This window comes from Falco peregrinus, chromosome 12, assembly GCF_023634155.1.
Source record: "Falco peregrinus isolate bFalPer1 chromosome 12, bFalPer1.pri, whole genome shotgun sequence".
Classification (NCBI taxonomy): Eukaryota; Metazoa; Chordata; class Aves; order Falconiformes; family Falconidae; genus Falco; species Falco peregrinus.
This window is the reverse complement of record NC_073732.1, coordinates 21,257,499-21,274,921: the sequence shown is the minus strand read 5'-3', so window position 1 is coordinate 21,274,921 and position 17,423 is coordinate 21,257,499. Positions and strand designations below refer to the sequence as shown.

Below are 17,423 nucleotides of genomic sequence, written 5' to 3'. Positions count from 1 at the left end.
GTGACCCTGCCGCGCCGTTGCCCGGCATCATTTCCCGCTCTGGTGCCGGCGAGCTGGCGCTGCCCGTCCGCCCGGCTGCTTCTCAAGCCGTCGCTGGGGCGGCCTGTTCGGCATCGCGGGCTGCAGTGGCGTTGAACGCTCGCTGCACATACCGAACTGCTCTGCTGGTCCCCGAGTTGTACTTTTGTGCAGAGTCATTTATTTATTTTTCTTGTGGTACTACCAGTTTTCGACAGCAGAAACAGCAGTTGACCTGGGTTTGCATATGGAAACTTCTTCATTTTGCTCATGGTGTTTGTAACCGAAGCAAGTTAATTCTCCTTGAGTCACCAAGGACAGCAGCGCGGGCCTCAGCGTTAGGGCAGCACAGGCCTCACTGTTATGGTAGTGCGGGCCTCAGCGTTAGGGCAGTGCGGGCCTCGCCGTGGAGGCAGTGCAGGCCTCGCCATGGCGGCTGGGCCGCCTGGTCCCAAAGCCGCCAAGTGCCTGTTTCTTCCCGTTGTGTTGGAACGGGGAGGTGCTGACGAGTCACTGGAAGCTGACCCCAGCCCCGAGGCTTTACAGTAGCAGTCAGCCAGCCTGCCTAGGAATCCATCAGTTAGCCCCACTCACTGTTACAGGTTTTTGTGAGATCTTATTAAAAAACCCTGACATTTTCGCAATGGGGTACTGCACCAAGCCCTGGGGCATTCCCAGGGAGAGAACTGACCGCTGCCCTCGCCACGTTCACACCTGGTGCCACCGCTTGTGCCATCTCTCCACTGAGGGGACAAACACCCCCTGAGGAGCCCCTGGCGAGCCCAGGTGTCCTGCTGGTCACTCGCCACCTGCGTTCTGCCAGTTGCCCCTCAGTCCGCTCCTCACCGGCGGTGGCCCATGGGCTCCCCGCAAGCTGGGCCAGCCCAGCGCTCTCCTTCCAGGCCCCGTGGGCCCGGCAGTGCCCGTCTGACACCCGCCCTCGCCCTCCGGCCAGTCCGGGCCTTTGCCGGGGAGGCCGCTCCTGCCGAGCAACGCGCTACAGAGATCGCACAGGAAACCTCCGGTGGTTTCCTCCTCCCCTTCCCGGGGAAGGGGCTGGGAGCGCTCGGCCGGCCCGGCCGCGGGCGCAGGGCGGCGTTAATGGCTTTACAGCAATTAACGGGACGGAGGCGCGCCAGCCCGGGGAAGGACGCGCCCGTTATTCTCCTCCAGAACCCTCGCTTCCGCTCGGGTCACTTCCCGGGCCCCCCTCGCCGCCCTGGGGCACCGGCGGCAGCGGGCAGGGCGGCGCAGGCTCCGCCGCCGCGCTAGGGGGCAGCAGAGCGCCCAGGGGGAGCGGCCCCGCCCGGCCGGAAGACGGCGGCGGGCCGCGCCCCGGAGCGGGGCCGGGCGGGGCGGGGCGGCCGCTTCACTGCGCGGTGACGTCACGCCGCGCCCCTCCGCCGCCGCGTGCCCCCGGCCCCCCCTGGGCGGTGCACGCGCACTGCCCGCCACCGCCTCCGCCGCCTTCCCCCTCACCCTCCCCAGCGCGCGCCGCAGTTCCACTTCCGGCGGGCGGCGCCATCCCCATCCGGGGTCAGGGCCCCGCTCCCTTCCTGTTATTGCCCGTGCGGGAGGCGGCTCTGTGGGAGCGGCGCGGGGGCTGTTGGCGCCGCTTCCGCCAGTGGTGGTGGGGGACGGTGACCGTGACCCGCCGTGGGTTGTGGTGGTGGTGGCGGCGGCGGCGGCTGCCGGGCGGCTCAGGGGGCCGTGAGTGCTGCGGTGCCGGGCCTGGCCCTGCCCTGCCCTGCCCTGCCCGTCGGGGCGGCGGCTGCGGGCCGGCTCGGCGGTGGGGAGGCCGCGCCTGTGAGGTGAGTGAGGAGGGGGTCGGGGCCGGGCCTGGGGCTGCCTGGCGTCCCCCAGGCGCGGTAGCGCTCTCCGGGGCATCCCGCGGCGGAGCGCCGCTCTTGGTAGGTTGTAGGGCGGCTGGCGTGTCTTCCGCAGCCGCAGGGGGGAGCGGGACCCTCGGGGGGCGGCGGGCTTCCCTCGGCTAGCAATGCTCCGAGCCGTTCCGTTGCCGCATCCCGATTTGTGGGTCTCCCGTCGTAGGGACGAGACTTGGGAGGGGATAAACCGTAATAGCTTGTTGCTGTCGCGTGTGGTTCTCTCCCACCGCCGAAATACAGCTGTTGTTTTTAAATGTGTTTCGGCCGCTCCTGTGGTGGAGTGTGTAGGCTTCACGGTGGGGCCAGCTGGTGACACTGGGAGAGCCTCTTCCGACGGGGTGTGTGTGTGGATCGGTGGCATACGGTGTTCTCTTCCAGCTGCAGTTGATTTACAGTAGCTGTGTCACATTTATGGTACCTGTAAAAGCAGCTTGCTTATTTCATGCTACTAGGAGATTTGGTTTTGTTATTAAATCTGAAACCTGTATTTCTTATGAGTACTTCAGTACTTCTTAAAAGACTGAATGTTAACAAAACTGACCAAACTAATGCAAACTGCACGTTTGCTTTTCTTTGGGGCTTTTGTTGCTGTTTTGAGTGTTCTTGAAGTTATTAAGGTGTCAGACCTAGTACTCCTGCTGCTGTTACTGGTATCTCTCTGTAACAGTCTTCTTTCTCTGTAACTCTTCTTGTCGACTTCAAAAATGTGATTGAACAGAGCTTACTTCATAAACAGTGCGTATACAGAACAAGCACAAAGGAAGTGTATGTTTAAAAGCAGACAGGATGGACTGTAAAGCTTTGCTGCAGTTAATTCTGCAGTTTTGAGCATTCTGCAGCAGACCTGTAAAGGAGTAGTCAGCTGGATTCTGAGTCTGGATTTTGTAGTAATTAATAGAAGAAATGTGGACTCTGTTCTGTTAGTTACTCATAAATATCCCCATTTTGAGCTATAGCAGGTTTTCAAATTCACCATACTGGATGAAGTTAGAAACTATCCCATCGTGTTTTGAATAATTTCTCCCACCTAACAACTTATAGAATTGTTCTTATACTTGTTGCTTCCATGCTGCAGTTCTATAATGCAGTGTAATAATCAAAGTCCACCTCTTGTGTGTAAACATTGTTAGTTGCTAGGAATATTCCGGTACTCGGAATGGTGGGATTTAATCGTTTGTCTGCTGTGGGGAGCTGATTGGATAAGCTGTTCTGAAATAAAGCCCCATGTGGACTTAAAGTTTCACAGAATATAACTTTATTCTCAAACAATAACGTTGGCAAAGTTCTCCAGAGTGGTTAGTCATTTGGAAGCATATTTTAGCCAATGTCATCACATAGACAAACCATGCATCAACCAGGCTCATAGGGTTTACAGAGAAATTTATGAAACCACACAATTCCTTGTGTGATCTGTGACGTATCCTGTTTTTTCGTTAAAACAATAAATACGGCAATGTTGGAGCTGCGGTTGAAACTTGACTGAAGCAGATGTCCTGCGTTGTATAGGTGTTAAGTTGATGCCATTCTTAGCAACCTGGAGACAGTGTTTTGTGGTTTGTTTTTGTTTTTTTTTTTTTTTTCAAAGCATGCTAAGCACAATCTACAAATCCATGCCAAGGTGTGCTTGGCTGCTTCAAAGTGTCATTTAGTATTAATGGCAGATTTGTTTTGCTGCTTGTTGCAGTTTACTTGCATCAATAATGACACTGAGTGGTCTGGGTGTTGAGATTTTTTTCTAGAGTTTTCTTCGGGAAAGGTGGTGTAGCTGAGCTGTTTACAAAGCAGTTGTGCTTTATTTGAAGTCATAAAGTAGTTCAATAGTTAGTTAACTGTTTCGCTGACAATCGGGCTGTTTCTGGAAGGAAGTGGGAGATACCTCTTCCTGGATAACTTACTCCTGAAGTTGCTGAAATTTTTAGAATAGGATTTTCTAAAACAAGCAAGGGTTTTGTGCTTTACCATCATGCTATCTCACAAGACTAAGTGTATCATAAGAGGTTTCCAGTTATTGGAAGAAAATAACACTTTGAAAAGGTGTTACTGCATAAAGAATGGAGTTGATCATGGATGTTCCTCAGATGAAAATGTATAGCATGCTTTTTAATTACTTGGTCACGTGCAATATAGTTTTGAGTAACCTTGATGATCATCATGGTTTTAACTCAAAAAGAAATTATCTATGAATGGCTAGACAGCAAGCCTAAGGCTGATACTTTCTCTGCACAAACTGCTTTGTTAAAAACTTTGTATGTAAGTCAATTCGTGATGTAGTCTTCTGGACTTCTGGTGCAGATTCTCTGGGTACCAGGAATACTGATATGTGAACACCGTGCAAATATTTTTCGTTTCAGAATAGAAGACTATTGCAATTACTTTTCTTGCCTGTTTTGGGGGAAAGGAAATTGGGATGATGATACATTGGTTCAAATTCATGTGAGAAATAATCTCATAGGTGTGTATTGTATGTAGGTTTACTTTGCCTAGTTGAGTCCATTAATGAAGGTTAACAAAGATTGTTGTTAATAGGACACTTAATGTTGTACTTGGGTGAGGGGGAGCTAAGATTTTTGTAAAAAACTTTTGATACTGGTGATGAAATATTTTTATGATATATTTGGAATTGGAGCAGGAATATTACTGCAAAATTAGTTCTTCCAGTTTACTCTTAAAATACTACTATAAAAAGTTTTGTCTTATTAAATTACTGTTTTGTAATTAACAAAATATGTGTGAGATCTAGTGTATCTCCCAGTTGAGGAAAAATGGGCCATATGAGCTTTTCTTGTATGCGTGATTGAGTTGGAGGAGGAGCATTAGGGAAAGAGTAAGAGTGTGTACTTTGAACTGAAGAAACAGACTTGTGGCTTGTAGTGTAAGCTAAGGTAGGTGTTGCCTTTTTTTTTTTCCAGCTTTTTATGCATTGCATTCCATGCTTGTGGGAGTTTTGTCTCATCCTTTTAAAAAGCCAGACATGCAGCTGCTCCAAGTGATGATGCCTGTCTGAAATTGTAGCTATGGCTAGAAAAGGCCACAAAAATATTTATGCTAAAACTGGGTGGGAATTTTCTTTTGCTCTTTAAGTTCAATGTGTCACGGCAAAGAATTGTTACAGGTTTCTCTTTGTAGTATCCCAATCCAAATGTGAGCAGTGGAGAGAGAAAAGAGATTTGTTTATGTTTATTTGGACACCAAACATGAACTGTTTTGAGTACAGGGTTGATTGATATAATCTCCAGAGGCTCCTTCCACCTGAATTTATTCTATACATCTATTTCTGAATCTTTAGTGGAGTGTTAAATGAACCAGAAATAAAATTCAGAAATATGAACTCTTTTCCTGCAGCACTGCTATTGTATTAACTTGAAAAACCCCAAACTAAACAACAACAACAACAAAAAAACCCCAACACAAACCCAAGCCCAACTGGGGCGTAGAGGGAATTAAACATAAAAAAAGCCTTCCCCCCCCCCCCCCCTTTTTTTTTTTTTAAATCCTCTAAGGTAATGTGTGATCAAGTGGAAACGCAGTAGACTGAGTACAGTTTATGTAATTCTGGATCTGTCTTTTCAGCTGAAGCAGTACTTAATGATTTTGCAGCCTGTGTGTGTATATATATATAAAATTTACATAGCATGCATTTATACTTCAGTTCTGGAAAAGTATTTTCCTAGGTAATTCTGGATGCAGATTTTGTGAAAGAGTGTAAGAAGCCTGTGTATTTCACACAAGAAATGTGTGGGAGAGGGGACATAGTCACTTGTTCTCTATTAAGACAGTTCTTTTTTCTTAAAGCTGGTAAAGTGGGCAATGAAAGCACTTGGTCAATCATGCCTGCAAAGTACACTCACTGGGAATGTTTGTAGTCTGTTTTTGAAGTACAGTGCTCAAATACCTGAACTCCACGAATGTAATAATGAAATTCGAAGAAACCAGCTTACCTGTGTGAAATTGAAGGGGAAAGAAGGATGGAGTGCTGGTGAAGCTGTCTCCCCTCTGGCATGGTGATAGCTTGTGGCAATAGAAGGAAATGGCTATGTCAGTCTAGTTTAAGAACAGTTGGGTTAAACATAGAATGTGAGGTTCATCAATCTCATTTCATGCCCTGCTGATATTTTTTTTTAGTAGTAGAAGGTTAGATACACCTCAAAGAGATTGTTTTTGGTTGTCTGTGTTTTTTTGTTTACCCATTAACACATTTACTTAATTAACTTAATGGATTTTTATGTAGAAAAACTTTGGCAGTTTTGCTTGCAGCTTCTGACTTAACAACGTGCTTGTAAAAGTAGCTTTTGAGGATTATGAGCCATAAAGTATATTTGTTGAATACAGGAGACTTACTGAATTGGCGAAGGCTTATTGTAGGGTTCCCTGAAACTTTGAGACAGTTGAGTCACATTACTGGCTGTACGTTATGACCCTCTTCTCAGGCAAAGAAATGTAGAGAATCATCCCTTCGGTGTTTTCTCTCAAAGTCCAGACAGAAAAGAAAGAAAACTGGAAGGTTGCCTCCTAGATTGTACATGTCAAAAAACTTACCTGTCATTGAGGCTTAACTGTATTTGTTATTTCCATACTAATGAGTCAGTCTTGTGGCAGTTAATGGTGATGAATGGTCGTTGCCCAACATGTTTCAAGGCTGTTCTTGCTTTTTTAACTCTCACTGTTAACTTGGATCATGGTCCTTCCAGAAGCATGGATTTTCTGCTGAGATTGCACTTGTCTTGGAAAAGTGTCTTTAACCTATCAGCTGTTTAGCTGTGGATCCTTGCAGAGGACATTAAATCTGTGAGCAAAAAAAAAACCACCCTTGTTGCAACCTAATTCCTTCTTTTAGTTGCTGGCAGTCAACAAAGAAACAAGTTCTCTTAAACATTTCTTGCATTTTGAGGATGTTCAATGTTACTGAAAAGAAGTATTCAAGATTCAGCATTTCATCTGAGACTAATCAACCATAAGTAGAAATATCTGCCTGTTCTGTGACCTGAATTTAATAGAACAAAATTTTCTTTACCTTGGGACTTTGGCATCTGCCTTGCTAGAAGAGTGAGGAGACTGATGTCTGCAAAGATGCAGCCAAACTAAGCACCAGACACTTGAGAATACAAGCACAAAAAAAATCAAGAATGAGCAAAGAGTAAACACTGGTTTACCAAGGAAGCAGAGTGGAGATGAATTGTTTCTTTCTCAAACTCAAAAATATACTTTGTGTGACTGAGGTATGTTATGATCCAACTTTGATGCTTGTGCCATTAAGTTTTCATTAAGGCTGAAAAATAACTTGACTCTTGACTGCAGGCATAGTTTAAAAGATCAGAGTTAATGGTGCTAACATACGGAGAAGTTTCTAGATAGAGCTAGCTCCCTCTGGGAAAAGGGAAGTAAAAGCTTCCATTCCAAATACTCTAAAATATGCTTGTTGTGGTCATTAAACTGCTTAGATTATAAAACATACCACTTACTCTTCATTTTTGTATTTATGTTCCCAGCTCTTAACAGAGTAATGAGCAAATGTTGTGCCTGGATTATAGAAGTGGAAGTGATGCTAATAAAACTGAAAATTGCCCTTCTGCCTTCATATGTGGCTTATGTGGATGCTGAACAACCAGTTCAAGTTATCAGTTTATCAGGGCAGTTTCCACTGATGGGAGTAAAGGGATTAATATATTGTATTTTATCTTCTTGCAATTTCATGCTGTCACCTCTGAACTATCCTTCAGTCTTGATGTTCAGTACTGTAGAAAAACATTTGTCCCAAGAAAAAATCTGGTGTCTAAGTGAAAGAGCTAATTTTTAAGCAACATCCAGACATGTTGAATATTCTTGTTTGTGGTGTATAATTGGGGATGTGTCCAAATAGGGTGCCTGTGAGTGCCGCTTTCAGTCTAGCCAGTTTGTTGCCAAGATTGATTTATAACAAGTTGTGTTTGTGTTTTGGTATAAAATAGTAATGTGTAAAATCAAAATGCTGTCACTGTAGATGATAAACCTAACCAATTATGTGAATTTTTTTCATAAGTGGTCACTAGATAAAATGTTTAAAGTGTATTGTAACACTTTAATTGAGAAAGTAAAGTTTTTATTTTCTCATGTTAACTACTTAGCAAGATTGTGGTCAGTAAAATTCTAATAACCTGCCGCCTTCACCGTGCTCTGAAATGGAGCATAAAGCACTGGTGTCATTATCAATGCTTAGCAGTGCTCTCTTGACCTTAGATACCTCTAGCTTGGAATATTTTGACATGTAGGGGAAGATGGCATAACTACCACCAAGAGATAAAGGGTGAAAATGGAAGCCAACAAGCAACAAAATGGCACTGTTGGTACATAAACAGAGGGATAGCAAAGCCTATTCCTGACTGGAAACTCTTCTTAAATGTGTTGTAAAATTAGTTTGCAATCCAGCTCTTTATCTCTTCTTTCCTCACCTCTTTTTCCAAACTTTTCATTCTATATCAGCAGATAGGATAGTATCACAAGCAACTTCAAGGCGATACGTGACATGTACCCATTATTATAGCTTCCAATCTCTTGCTGTCCTGTATGTCAGCAGGTTATTTAAATAGGGAGAAAAAAGATGATTTGCAGTATAGTCACCCTTCCCGAATTGGGGTTTTTATGGGTTGAAATTAAATCCAAAACACTTAAGCTTTTGTGGTCTTCTGTTCTATCCCAGGGTTAAACTTCACCAGGCTGAAAACTGCTTTCAGTCTTTTTGAATATACACACAGACAACATTAACAAAGTGTTTCCAAAGAAACATGTATTAAAAATACTTCCATGTTTGTGTGGATGTGTAAAGCTCTCTTAATAGCAGTGACTGACTGCTGCCAGTATCTTCTTGGCTTTTTTTAAATAAAGGTCTTTCCTTCTAACATCCCTCTTACAGAGCTCTGATTGTAGTAGTAGGCATGTGCCTTAGTTTCAGAGTGTTTAATTGGAATATGGAAGTGACTTTCCAAGCTGGGAATTTGAGAAATCTTTAAACTATTGTGGAAATGTTACTGGTATTCACTGTTTAAATGCTTACGAACTTATGTCACTTTATTCTGTGGAAAGTTCATGTTAATTGCAAACGTTATCTATTTAGGCAAATATTAGCCATTTATTTCAGATGTTGTAAAAGCAAATTCCTGGTACACTGACCTTGTTAGAGAAATAATTTGGGTAACAGCTTGAAGTATAGGAGAGAGATGCACTAATAACAAGCTTAATGTCTCAGGAGCCCCACACTTGAAATCATGCTTTCGTGTTTGCACAACATTGAGTTTGCAAAGCAGATGCTTCTAACAGATACGTACAGAAATGATAAACATTTGATTAAACATGCTGAAGAACCATTTATCACAGTTTACCGTAACTGTTTTTATACTTCAGGCTGAAGCATGCAGGACCTAATGACATACATAGTCACAGTGAATCATGTTTGTTTGTACTTCTTGAACAGAAACGTAAATATGTTAGTGTCTTGAGTCATCATTGCTGTTTTGGCATCCAGCCTGTATATGCAGAGAAAAGTCTCATTCAACCAGAGTCAACAGCTAGAACAAGAATAAACCTATGCTCTTGAAGGCTTCAGAGAAATGTTTCTGTTGTAACTTACATAAAGCAGTGAAATATGCTTACAAAATCAGGAATTTGGTCGACAGTATTGCTTCACATAGAAGATCTGGTTTTCTGATGTGCTTAGGTGCAATGCATCTAAGTGATCTGTGACCTTCAAGAGAATGAAGCCTGATGGGAGCATGTAGTAGTGCTAAATGTGTTGTGGCTGAATAGTGTGCCACTCACACAGGTGGTTGTGTGGGGTAGGCAGGACAGTTGGTATGCTTCTGGGGTAAATAAAGGTCTGTTGATAATATTTTATGGAAAACTGTTGACGCTTACCTTTGAGCAGGGTTATCATTTACTGCTAAATAAATATTTAGTTAATTGCCATTGACTCTGTATCACAAACAAGTTTAGTAGGGGTAGTACTTCATTATTTCTGACTGACTCTGGAAAAGCCATGGTATTTTCCTGTTGTGATTATAACTCATGTAGAAGCAGGCAACTTATGCAAGGCAAGATTTGGAAGGAACTGGACTTGTTTGCCTATCTTATTCCACATGTCTTTGTAGAAGACTATTTGTTAAGAACTGTTAATTTCAGCTGTATAAAGGGCAGGAGTATTTAGCTGCAGAATTAAAACTTTTCATTATGGTGGCTGTGCCTTTGTGTTAACTCTGCCACAAACTTCCTTCTCTCAACAAATGGTTTTTAAAAGGGAGTTAAATACCTCAATGGAGAATGTATTGTTTTGATCTTTTAGTTTGGGAGCTTAAACAAAGAAAAAAAACCCCCAACCTTCCATGGCTTTTGCTGAGGCATGTGGTTCCTTACAAATGCTCTATCAAAAGTAAAGTTGCATCCCATCCTCGATATGCCAGAAAATAAAAGATGATGACTTTTGCTAACGGAATTCAGTAAGGTCGTGCAGACTAAACCCGTACTTCTCTAAATACTGTCTGGGCTACAGAAGTCAGTTAAGATAGAATAAATCGCAAGCTAATTTATGTTTGGATTATAGAACAGAAACATCTGTCTTCCAGTTCATTGTTCCATGCTTAATATTAAAAATCTGCAAAGTTGCAAAAATACTGCTGTTCACTGCCACTCCCAAAATTTTTTTATGCATCAGTTGCTTTCAGGGAACCGGAGTAATTTAGTACAGAGGAAACCCTTTATCTCAATTTGAAAGTTTGTCAGACTCCATCCTAAGAAACGTTACGTAGGAAGTACACAATATGCTGTAAGTCGGTCTGAGTTTCATGTCTTTCTCAGCTACTTCTTACTAAAGGAGGGGCGCACAGGGTGGATCTTTTGAGTGAAAGTTGATATAAAAACCAGTAGTGGGTACATGCTCCATGAATTTTTTCTTACACTTCTCTCTGTGCCTTCCATCCAGAGGAGCTGGTCATGTGAACGTTGTAGACTGAACCCTCTTGATACTTGCTTGTGGTAGAGGCAAGCGTAGCAGCATGAGGACTGCAGTACCTCTGGTGTTCTGTTGCCATTCTGCTGTAGCCTTTCTAGGTATGGACAACGCGAGAGGAAATCTTTCCTCTTTTTCAGTACAACTGGAGGTTCATCTTGCTGCAGCAGAGAGCCAAGGTGACATGCCTGGGGGAGATGGGCACCAGGAAAAGCCCAGTATCTGAGTTAAGGCTCTGCTACACAGCTGCTTAGATTAAGTGAAGATTCAGGCTAGATCAGAGCATAGACCACCTGCATTTACTCTGCTTTGGCTCCTTGTCTGTGCCAGTGCTTCCTGTTTTTAAACATCCTGTTTATGTCTGGGATCCAAATATCCCAGGAAGAAGGGAGGATGGGAAAAAACACGGAAAGAAAACAGCGTTATTAAAGGTGGAGCTTTTATTTTTTCTATGTATAGTTAGCATTTGTTACCTATCTAATCAAGTTTCATGAATGACATTCCAGAGTAATCTTTTGTTTACACTGTCATGCAGTAATTTCCAAAAGCAGAATATTTCTGCATACAAAAGCTGTCACTGAACCCCTTACTATTTGTAGCAAGGAGCAGAATATGGTTTGTGGTGTGCTTTTACTTCATCCTCTTTCTGCTCTTAACATAAAAAAATGTTTATCACCCATGTAACAGTATTAAAAACATTTTATCAGAGGAAAACCTTATTTCTGTTGGTGCAGAATGGCATGTTCCTCTGACTCATGGCTGAACTTCAAGGCGTTTGATTTAAAGAGCTTGAAAGGGTTTGAGTGCTGCTCACTGAGCTTCAGAGTACGCACCTAGCTGAGGAGGAGCAGCTCCAGCCAGAACAGAGCCAGATGGGAGAGTGATTCTTATCCTGCTACATGGCAAGTCAAGCAAGCTGTTGAAATAATGAGTAAGCAGATGCATGAAGTTTAAAGAGAAAATGCATTGCTTCTCTAATTCTTTGTTGTTTCTTATGACTAGTAGTCTTCTGTAAGTAACAAAATCTTTTCCTTTGAGGTGAAGCTAGAAATGGAATTGCTGAATGATTTCAGACTAAAAAGGAAGATTTAATTCTAGGCTTTCCTTTGTTTAAAAAAGAGAAAAAAAAAAATCTGTCTTTGACTAGAATAAAATGTTCTGGGACAGACGTTCTGCTCTTGGTATGTCATGGGATCCCTAGGGAAAAAGCACAATTGTAGTGGGAGTTGTAGAGGTCACCAGCAACTTGCAAATGTCTCTTTCTCGTGATCCTGTTTTCATGGTTCCCAGATAGTGAGTGAAGCTATAAACAATATGCCTGCATGCATGGGGGAGGGCAAGCAAGGAGATTTGAATGTAAGAATTTACAAAGGTCTTCTGATTTTCTTGAAGGAAAAAAAGACTCCAGCAATAGCAAGTCTTTTTAAATTGTTAATCATGTTTTTGTTTCAGCTGTCTGATCTGTATTTTTTCCAGTAACAAATAACGTGTGTGTGTGTATATATATATATATACACCTCTTAGCCAATACTTTGTAGTGAGTTATTTGGGTTTTTTCAGGATGACCCCACTATTAATTTGGTTTATGGTATCTGAAAGTCACTACAACTAGAATCCGAGAATATTATGTTCTGAAACAAAAATATATATCTGTGTGTAAGGTAACTTTTAAAGAAAACTTTGTTGAAATATAATCAACACATGTTCTCATATCTAGCTAAACTGGAACTTGGTTTCGCTAATTTTCAGTGAGATTTTACATTCATAGGAAAGAATGATCTTGTATTTCTGCTGTACCGTAATTCTACAGATGCTACCAATGATGTTAATTCTTCTTAGCTCTGTCAAGAAAAAAGGCAAAGCTACTAAGTAGTTTCTTTGCCGGTGGTGGTGGTGTAGGTAACTACAAATAAATTGGTAGTGTTTGAAAATACTTGCCTGTTTCATAAGGAAAATAAATGCTAAGAAGATGTGTTTTCAACAGTGTTAAACTCTTTTTGTATGTTTCCCGGGAGCTGCTGTTTGTGATCAGATAAGCAATTCTGTGTATCTGTCCCTTTTCTGTGAAACGATGATGAAAGTAAGATGTAAGGAATAGGACAACATAACTGCAATACTGCAGTCTCCTGCTTTCTGTTCTAAAGAAAGCAATATTTCTACTGTTTAAATCTGTGAGTAATAATGTTTTCATTGAGGACAATTACGGACATCTTTGTACTAGTCTTCCCGGATTTTGGAAAAAAGCCAGCTTGGCAAACAGGAAGAAAAAAAAGGGACAGTACTGAAAATATCTAGTCTGGGACAGTCTTACCGTCACTGCACAGCAGATTTGGACAACAGCAAAGTTACACAGACAACTGTGCCTGGTCGTCTTCATGGTGAGAGATGAGAATAAAACCTGTGATCTTCAGGAAGTTTGAGATGTTTTGCATTCTGAAAAGTGTTACTCTTATCCCAGGAATGTTTTTATCCCTGCCCCTTTTTGTTTTGAGGTTTCCACAGAAATTTAAAACTTATTTGGGGACATACCTGTAGTTGATATTTATGTCAGTTTGCTAGGCAATCAAGAAAATCATTTAAATTACACAGGAGTGTGCAGTAAATGAGAATCTATAAACACAGTTGAATTATTTAATGAGTAGAAAACTTGTGTGACAGTGCTAAGAGTCTAGAGGGAGTATCTACCTGGAAAAGAAATCAAATCTAGATACAAATCATAATAAGCAGCTCTTTGATACCAAAGATACTGAAAATTATTGCAAAAGACTGCTGCATCCTGTCTATGAAAGCAAGGTAATGGGATTTGTCTTGTGACTGGAAAAACTAATGGACTTCAATTGAAATGTAGTAGTTAATTGATTGGCTGTTTCAAGTGTGGACTGATGAAATTGTATTGAGTGTTTAGTCTATCCTTTTGAGTTTATTTTGAAACACTAGCTGATGTTTATAGCAATGCAAAATTATTCGGTTCTCTCTGTTGCTAGAATGTGTACCTCTTTGCGTAAGATGCCATACTTTATACATGTAATACAGTATTACAGCAGAGTATACTTTTCCTTCGTGCTTCCTCCTGTGCTGGCTAGGTTCCTTGTTAGTTGGTACATCACAGATGGAATTTCCTTCTTGCAGAGCCTGAAGAGTAACTGTAGGTGCTTATGCTGATGACAGACACAATAACAGTAAGTCTCCTTAAGTGAACAAAACCACCTTCCTTTTTTTCCCCTCCTAGACTGGCCCACAGACTTGCACAGTGGGTCTTCACCTGCTTTATAAGACATAAGTGTTAGTGTTAGATGGAGCTTCTCTCCTTGGAGAACATGCCTACATGTAATTTACACAACAGGGAAAAAAGCCTTATCAGTTAACTGTGTTTTTTAATGTACATATCTTATTGCCAAATCCTGATACGTATGTGGAGTTGGTAGAGTGTGTGTGAGTAATCTCCAGACAGTGAAAATCAATTCACTTCATCTAAACTGTAAACAGATAATCTGTAAAAATGAATGTTCCTTTAGCTGGGAAGTGTTCACACCTTCTGATAGAGGAGCTCTTGAAAGGTTGCTTTTTGTTTGTTTGTTTTTTTGAAATGTAGATTCCCTCTGTGCTGGAGGGTAACACTGCTTCCTTTTAGCAACACACCTAAAACTTAGATCAGTGACGCTCCTGTTTCAGTTTCTTCTGGCAAATTGTTAATGTACGAAAAACACAGCAGAAAAAATACTGCCAGTGTGTCCTGCTGAGCTATAGATGCACAGGGCTTTTATGTGTACAAGTGCGGTGAAAACAGCTGCAGTAGCCTGAGATGTCTTTAGGGGAAAAAATATGTGGGTTTCTGACTCAAGTTAATTTGTCCCAAGCTTAGTTTGCTTAAGTTATGAACTCAGAAAGTACTGCTTTGGGTACTAATGTTAGGAACCAATATTAACTCTCCTGCAGTACAATTCTTACTGAATTTCTTCCTCATTGAGCTCCTTTCCTTGAGGGGAAGAAATTCTTTTCAGAAGGAGTAGCAGAAAACTTCATGATGGTCTCATATAAATCTTTACACAATTAACAGTTGTAGGCCATGAAGCAGCCATTAGAAAAATGGCTGTAGGCTGTAACTTGTAATAAAATATTCAATAGAATGAAATTGAGTTAACCATGCTGCTGTAGTTCTGCACAATTCAGTGCTGTGAGATAAAACTGTCATAGTTTACCAAAACCAAATTTTCTAAACTTGCAGTCTCAGTTACTCTAAAGGACTGTCAGCTATATGAGACTGTAGCTGATTGCTGTCCTGTGAGAAAATAGATGATAGTGTGAATATAAGTGTATCTGGAAGCCAGTAGGAATCAGTATTTTCGGAGGTATGTTGTTTAACTTCCCTCTTTCTCTATGTGTATGTCAGGTTTTGAAATTCCCTTCAAAAATAATAGCTTCTAGGTTGGGTGCTTAGCAAAGTTAGTGAAGGAGAATGTGCTGAAAGGATCAGGAAGGCTGTAACGAGTTGAAAAGAATGTGATTTGATCAGTGAGTGTCTTTACGTTTGGCCTTTCTGACCATCTGTGGTGCTGTAGAGTCATAGACTGGTTTGGGTTGGAAGGGACCTGTTTGTGTCTCACCACCCTCACAGTGGTGAATTTCTTCCTTGCATCTAGTCTAAATCTACCCTTTTTCAGTGTAAAGCCATTGCCCCTTGTCCTATTGCTATGTGCCTGTGTAAAAAGCCCCCCTCCAGCTTTCTTGTAGGCCCCCTTTTTAGGACTTGGAAGGCTGATGCTCTAAGGTGTCCCTGGGGCCTTCCCTTCTCCAGGCTGAACAACCCCAACTCTCAGCCTGTCTTCCCAGGAGAGGTGCTCCAGCCCCCGATCATCTTTGTGGCCACCTCTGGGCTCGCTCCAACAGGTCCATGTCCTTGTTATGTTGCGGGCCCCAGAGCTGAATGCAGTGCTCCAGGTGGGTCTCACAAGAGCAGAGTGGAGGGGGAGAATCACCTCCCTTGACCTGCTGGCCACGCTTCTTTTGATGCAGCCCAGATTTGGTTGGCTTTCTGGGCTGCAGATGCACATTGCTGGGTCATGTTGAGCTGGGTCATTGGCCAGCACCCCAAAGTCATCGTCAAAGCTGCTCTCAATCCGTTCTCTGCTGAGCCTGGATTTGTACTTGGGATTGCCCCAAGCCAGGTGCAGGACCTTGTCCTTCTTGAACTTCAAGAAGTTTGCGTGGGTGCACCTCTCAATCCTGTTAAGGTCCCTCTGGATGGCATTCCTTCCAGTGTGTTGACCACACCACTCAGCTTGGTGTCATCGGCAAAGTTGCTGAGGGTGTGCTCAATCCCGCTCTGTCACTGACAAAGGTGTTGAACAGCACCAGTCCCAGTACTGACAATGGAGGAACGCCGCTCATCACTGATTTCCATTGGGCACTGTTGACCGCGACTGTTCGAATGCGACCATTCAGCCAATTCGTTACCATAGAGTGGTCCATCCTTTAAATCAATGTCTCCAGTTTCGAGACAGGTATGCTGACAGTGTGGGACAGTCAGATGCTTTGCACAAGTTTAGCTATCTGCAACAGGGATAAAACTTCAAGGTGTTCTTGTAAGGTCAGGAATTGCAAGAATGATGTAGTGTTCACTTGAAGTGTTTGTGTGTACCTTTAGTTGGAGTTAAATAACATTTCTCTAGAATTCTCTTAATTATAGTCCTTTCACTGTCGAAGAACATAATTGATTCTACTTATTCCAGGCAGCCTTCCAGATTTGAAAGTGTACACAGAAACACAAGCTGCCAACTATACTTCAAAACTGTTTCTGTTTACATTTTTGCTTTCCAAATCCAAACCCTGGAGGCGTGCTTACATGTGCAAGTAGAATGAACGTGCTCACAAAATGACTATATACAGCATTTCAGTATGTCTTTATCCCAGTTTAAAACAAAAGCTGCTGTTTTGGTGCAGTTGCTCTAAAAAGTGTAGATTTTGGGGTGTCTCTTTTGGACTCTTTGAAAATCTTTAAAGAAATGGTACTGAGTTGTCATTTAACACTTGAAGTTTTTAGAAAGCCAAGGTTTATTTTGACAAGATATTATCTAAAAGGATTTAATATGTATGCATGTCCCCCAGCCCTGCCTTTGTTTCTTTGTTAGCCATCCTTGGTAAGGAGGGTGGAAAAACTTACAGTGGAACAAACCACCATTCTTAAAGCTGAGCTAGCCCAGCACTGCTGCAGTCATGCTCACTCCCCTGCGTAGACCCTGGCATTTGTCTGACTCCGTGGTGGTCTCAATAAGGCACCTAAACCAGCAGAAGCTAGCCCAGGAAAGGAAGAGTAGTCCTCTTGCCACCTTAATCCATCTGGCCCTGTCATGAGCTGGCTCAGGGAGCACTATTGCTGGTGTGATGGAGAATGAGATGTGCCTTGGGCAGGGAGGAGAGGAGCTTTTACAACCATCAGTTCAGAGGAACCTCAACAGGGTTGTGGTACTTAAAAGACTACTGGTATAAACTTGGTCTGTGTTGTGAATACTTAATTGTGGTCCGTCTATATTATCATTGATTGTGTGGAC

General features: G+C 42.6%; 1 protein-coding gene across 7 annotated transcripts in view; it reads left to right on the top strand.

Annotated features, from left to right (window-relative positions):
• The first annotated feature begins 1,687 nt into the window (after positions 1-1,687).
• The window catches only part of PIK3CA (phosphatidylinositol-4,5-bisphosphate 3-kinase catalytic subunit alpha), a 46,636-nt gene continuing 30,900 nt past the window's right edge, over positions 1,688-17,423 (top strand). For 3 of the 7 annotated variants that reach the window (XR_008749500.1, XR_008749499.1, XM_055817668.1), the window contains exon 1: positions 1,688-1,829. The gene's annotated coding sequence lies outside the window, so the exon portion shown is untranslated. Of the gene's footprint in view, positions 1,830-12,967; positions 13,254-13,993; positions 14,055-17,423 lie in introns of those variants that run through there. The other 4 variants (XM_055817670.1, XM_027780381.2, XM_055817669.1 and 1 more) reach the window with 4 other exon arrangements.